We start from the raw sequence: 6,312 nt of genomic DNA on the forward strand, positions 1-6,312 counted from the left end.
ATGTCGGTCGTTGTGATGGGGGTTTAGATGGCTGACATGTGAAAAGTGATTGATGAGAGAGTTTGCATGTTGTTTGTTTGAAGGTATGGTGTCTGTTGTTGTGATGGCAGCGTGTGATTGTGTAGTGTTGCTGTTGGAATGTGTGATGCTGTTTGTTGTTTTGTACAGTTTGCTGATGTTTGTTTTTTGTGGTCAAGTGTCTATAGATAATTTTTCCATTTTAGTGTTTGCTGTTCTGATAGTTTATTGTTTATTTGTGTGTTGAGTTCTTGTATTTTGTGTACAGTGTCTTTACTATGGGATGTTGGGGAGTGTCGTAGTGTGTCCCGTTGTCTGATGAGGCCATTAATTTCTGGTGTGAAGTTGGGGTTGTGTCTCTTTCTGTTGCCTCTCGGGATGTCTTTTGTCTGCGTTTTGTATAATTGTATTGAAAGTGTGCACAGCAGTGCTGATGTTTGTGATGGGTGTACTGTTTAAACCTCAGGTGAGCGATTTCTCTATGAAATGTCTATGTTTCTCACCAAAAACGGAGGTTTTAGCCAATTTTTTTTTTTTTTTTTCGAAAATACCTCGGGATTGGGGGGTGTCGAAGGTGCGAAATAGCTCGGAACGTGATGGGTTAAAAACCGATGCTGTACTATTGGTTAATTTTATAAATTCCCCCAACTATGTCGAAAAAACCTGAATAACAACAACAGGAACAACAAAAATGGTAACAACAATAAAATATGCACATGTCTGTTACATATCCTTGTTGTCTTATGACGTCGGTAATCAGATATTCGAGTACTGAATGGGTTGTTATAGACTGAAACATAATTGCCTTCAGGCCCATCACGATAATGTTCCTTCATACAGCGTGAACATATACTAGCGGATGAATAATTGATGTCGTTGATCAATGACTGATGTGAGGAGGATCAGCCAGTTGACTAAGTATAGCTGACAAAGCCGAGAGAGCATGTCAGGACGGTGACCGAAGTAGCAAAATATGTTGGAATGGCTTGCTGTGAGGAATGTTTGATCGATAAGTGTGTTATGTGTATTTTAGACTCCTAGTCTGAGAATTATTGGAAACTGAACCCCATTCACCAAGTAATAACAAGAGCAAAGCAAAGAGTACATCGTCATAATAGAGGAGCTGATGGAAATTTACTCCTAACCTGCTCACTACAGAAGGTCTTGCATATCTTCAAAATAAGTTTTAGTTATACAGAGAATACACAAAAGTTCACGCCAAACATAATTCCCTCACTACGAAAGATAAAGATGAGTGTAGCGAAGGGGGGCTGTCACCCTGTAGTCACCTGCGGCCCTTTGTTTTGACATTAGAAGTCTTTTGCGTCTGTTTTTTTTTTAAGACACCCGAACCCTCTGACCAATGACCAAGGTTCAGTCTGGGGCCTCTTCCTTTGGACCTTTGTGGATACCATTTTGAGACAACAAGGATTTTTCCCTCGTTAAATATTCCTTGGAACACAAGTAAGAATTATTCTACTTGTCACTTTTTGTGTGGTACTTGAGTGTACATTACAACCCTTTATATGACCAAACATAGTGCCGATATAATACTTTTATGCCACACTGTCGACACCCTGTTACCTTACGACTACGAACATATAGACCAAATTCATCTTATAGCTAGAGCAAAAAGCAAGAGTCTGTTCCTTACCTTTCTGAGACACAGAGTTGTTCCCTTCTGCTGCCTCTACCAATACTTCGAGGAACCAAATCTGAATGCATTTTCCATGTCTTCCATCGTGCTACACGGGCATCTGGTAGCACTCATGACTGGAATGTCACTCAGCCATATTGCAGAACGTCTGCCTATCAGAATTCTTTCATTCCTCGAGCTGCATCTCTCTGGAACTCGCTTCTCCAGAGTTGTTTCCCTCAAAATTTCAACCTACAGCTGTTCTAGTCTAACTGTTACAGATAGTTTATGAACAGAGAACACCAGTCATCAGGTGTAAGGATTAGATTTTATTTTACTCATTTGTTTTTCCTTCCTGTGTTCTGTTATTTAAATGAAACATCTCATGGGGATCATGTCGATCTTGCTTTTCTTACCTTCTACCCTCCTGGGGCTTCTGACCTTCCTCTTGGCTCTCGGTCTGCTGTCAATCTTAATCTTTCAAGTGGTGAGGGATGCACTGGTTCAGACTAAGGAAGTTCAGTTGCCGGATTCACAGTTATTGTAGGCTACGCTTGAGAGAATACATATATAGAAATTAAACTTAACAACTTAGGGAAACTTCTGAGGAAGATAGGAGCCGCAGTCAATTGCCTTATTTTTGAACAAATTACACTGATTTCACAAGAGTCAGAACAAAATGTGTAATATGGCTGTAGTCTTCATTACCGTTTTTGTTTTAAATTAAGTTAGATAAATTCAATGTCCAATTTTATGACTGCCAATATTATTTTATCTAGCACTCTTCCACCTACTAGAATATCTCTCTCTCTCTCTCTCTCTCTCTCTCTCTCTCTCTGTACATGGAAAGAACAAGAGACCATATCACTCTTCACTCCCGTCCTAACCTAAACTGACTCAATTTCGCTTTTGCTTCTCTATAGATGGAAAGCTGATGAGACCGTATCACTATAGAATCTTCTCTTCCCTCCTGATCTGTTTGCTGCTTTCCCAAGTGTCTATGGGAATTACCAGTTCGTGTTACATGCTGCGAGACTGGCATTCCTTTGACATTACCAGTTTAGTGAATTTTATTCTTCACATATGTACCACCTGGTCCTTCACTCACAGCTACAGCACCAAGGAGACCTCCTAGTACACTATTTTTCCTAATTTTCATACATTGTGAACAGTTACTAGAACAAGGTCAGTTGAATTTAAATTAAGCTTCGATGGTTAGAAGGCCTTGCACAACATGGGCTGATTAAAGTGGAGGGCGTTTTGTAAGTAAGCAAGCCTAGATTATACTGACTGACCTGGGCAGAGCCAAAGGGGGCACCTGGGGGACCCAGCCTAGTCCGTTCCTAACACTGTGTAACCAAAAAACATTCTTTGTTCCTAGGAATTCACCGTTTTTTTCATGTTCATACATCATATATAACGTGTATTGAGCTTTCATTCAGTCAGAACTTTGGGTTTGATAGGGTTATGCAACCTGACCCATAATAATTAGCATAATTAAGATCAACCTACCTCCTTTTCAACTATTTCATTTATGAACAGGTTTGACTGAAACTTTGCAGGTAGGTGTATCTTGAAGTTTTGCATTTTGGATTAAGAAAAAAAAAGCATTTTTCATGGTATTTTCTGAATTATATTTATAACGTTGGTCTAAATCTGTGCGTTTTTATATCTGCTTTTTGTTTTACATGGCCTCAAGAGGTTGCAAGCATCCAGCAGACGCGTTCTACTACGTCTGCTGCCAGTTTTTTAAAAAGCAAAAAAACACTCCTTTGTAAGCATCTACCCAGATGTGTGCGGCTTACAAAGCGTATTCCGACATGCTGGTAGAGGATGAAGGCAAACCCTGGTCACCTCTTGTCACCTTCAGGCATTACAAGAAAACTCCTGAAAATAATAACGGTCCATATACTCTTTATTACAAATGTCATTAAAATATCATTGTTAATACCGGTATATATTTAATTTTTAATATACTTTATGTTATTGCAACATTATTTTCTTGTTTTGCAGGATGGTGCAGAGGGGAGAGGAGTGCCATGAAGTTTGCCATCCCCAGAGTTTGGTGGAAACTGACTGACCAGTCGTGCAAATGCTACTTCTACGTTGTGGACCCTTCCAAATGGAAAGGCAAGAATGCGCCTGCTGTTAAGTACCTGGACCGTCCTTCATTCATGGCCCCCATTCCACAGTGCCCTGAGCTCTCCATACCCACTCTTCCGAAGGAGAGGTATGCATCTTCATCAGGAGAAAGCAGCAAATCAGAGAGCAAGGATGACTTTCCAGATCCAGATTACAATTTCCCAGGTGGGGCTGAGAGAAACCAGTACTACCCCAACCAAGAAGACCTCAACAGCATGATGAGAGATCTTGGTCTTACAAATTCCAGTGCCGAGTTTCTGACATCTAAACTCGATCAGTAGAACATGTTGGACGAAAGTGTGTTAGCTCATGTCAGAGGAAGCTTCACCAAGCGTTCTCCAGCTTCTTCACGCTTCGAGACGGACTCTACTTTTGTCACAACGTGACCGGTCTGTTAGAGACGATTAGAATCCCCCGCATCCAGCACAAGTGGCACGTCTTCATTGACGGCCCACCCAGGAGCCTCAAAGCCATGCTTCTCCACAATGGGAGCTGGCTCCTGTCATTTCCCCTAGCTCACTAGGTGCACCTCAAGGGGGAGCACAACAACAGCAACATTCTGCTTGGCGCTCTGAAGTATGACGAGTAGTTTTGGGAAGTCATTGCACTCTTCAAAATGTTGGCCCTTCTTGATGGGTTATCCAGGGCGGTTTCACGAACTTCCCCTGCTATCTTTGTCTTTGGAATAGCAGAGACACAGTGGCACATTACCACAGGTGGTACTGGGCACAGTGGACCAAGTTCTCCATGGGGAAGAGCAACGTCAAGTGGGAGCCACTGGTGGACTCTAAAAAGGTGTGGATGCCACCACTGCATATCAAGCTGAGCCTTATGAAGCAGTTCGTCACAGCTCTAGATAATGAGCTGGTGGCCATGAAGTACCTCCAAGACTCATTCTCTAAGCTGTCTAAGGCAAAGGTCAAAGTCGGTGTCTATATCGGACCACAGATAAAAGATGATCCTGGAGTGCAAGGATTTCTCCTACAAACTAACCAGAGTGAAGAAGGCAGCTTGGAACACCTTTTTTGCAGTGGTTCAGGGATTTTTGGGCAACCACAAGGCAGAAAATTATGTGAAGCTGGTCGAAACTCTAGTGAAGACTTCAGACGCCGTGGGCTGCAGGCTGTCCATCAAAGTCCATTTCCTCAACTCTCATCTGGATAAATTCAAGAACATGGGAGTGTACTCAGAAGAGAAAGGCAAGCGCTTCCACCAGGATATACTGGAGTTTGAACACCGCTACCATGGACAGGATAACGAGAACATGATAGGAGACTACATTTGGTGGCTGGTTCATGAAAATGACATACTGTTTACTGTACACATAAATCTTGAAAAACTAGTCACGTATAAATATTTTGTCATAATTTTTGTGTAAATACATGCAAATGTATAATCATTCGAAACATTTTTGTCACTTTTTGGGAATAAGAATAAGGAATATTGCCGTGTTTCTCACTGAAAACTGGCAAATTTCGAAATATTGACTTCCCGGTCATAAACCCAGAGTTTGAGGCAAATTGTATCTCTTTTCTAAAGTTTTGAACATACGCCATCAGGAAATATGGGTTACTCCCTGGGAACAAAAAATCAGTTACCTTGTGTAATATTTAATATCAGTCAAATGATAAAAAAAAATGTAGACATGTAGATATTTCCACTTTTTATTTTTCATTATGGCTTTTACCCTTCGTTAGTCAAGTGGGGTGTTTTGGTACCCTATTTTTTTTTTTTTTTAAGCTCTTATTTCCTAGCCGGTATTTCGATTGTTTCTCTCTGTTCCTTACTCTCCTGATTCAGTGAGGGGAGGGAGCATGTGGATTGGTTTAGTCCTGCCTCTGCTGTAGTGAGAGAGGGGCACTCCCCTCCCCCCTGGGGTGTCCAGTCACCCCATCAAACTAATCATTTAGATCATATTGTGATATAAAATGTTCTTTAATCAATTGTTTTTGCATATTGTTTATCATTATACTGATTTTAAAAATCTATCTATCTGTCTATTACCAGACGCCTTAATCCCATACGGGATGGCCACAAACAAATCGCCTCCACGTTGCCCTGTCCCCCGCCATTTCACTGCCCTGCTCCCAACTCACACACCCCTCTCTCATATACCTCTCCACTCTATCCCTCCATCTCATCCTTGGCCTCCCCCTCCCTCTCTCCCCCTCCACCTCACTCACAGACACTCTCCTCGTCAGTCTGTCACTCTCCATCCTCTCCACATGGCCAAACCACCTCAATGTGTTTCTCCTAACGCTTCCTATCACATTCATATCCACACCACAGCGCTCTTTTACATCCTCATTTGTCAGTGATTTTAAAAGTCACAATGTATTTTCCTATGCGTGTTAACCTGACAAATGACATATGAGTCCATTTGTTATTTTTTTACTGATTTAATAATTGATTGTATTTTATTATTGAACATTAATAAAGACCACCTACAAAGCATTCAATCTTTTCATTAGTGATTGCAGAGATATGCTGAAGCGGCAGTATGAATATATTTTACA

At 41.3% G+C, this 6,312-nt stretch overlaps 1 pseudogene; it reads left to right on the forward strand.

Annotated features, from left to right (window-relative positions):
• Window positions 1–4,080: 4,080 nt before the first annotated feature.
• LOC145398436 (uncharacterized) lies at window positions 4,081–5,064 on the forward strand (annotated as a pseudogene).
• Window positions 5,065–6,312: the final 1,248 nt, after the last annotated feature.

This window comes from Coenobita brevimanus, chromosome 45 (genome assembly GCF_032717465.1).
Source record: "Coenobita brevimanus isolate Jiangsu-jjx chromosome 45, ASM3271746v2, whole genome shotgun sequence".
In the NCBI taxonomy this organism is placed as follows: domain Eukaryota; kingdom Metazoa; phylum Arthropoda; class Malacostraca; order Decapoda; family Coenobitidae; genus Coenobita; species Coenobita brevimanus.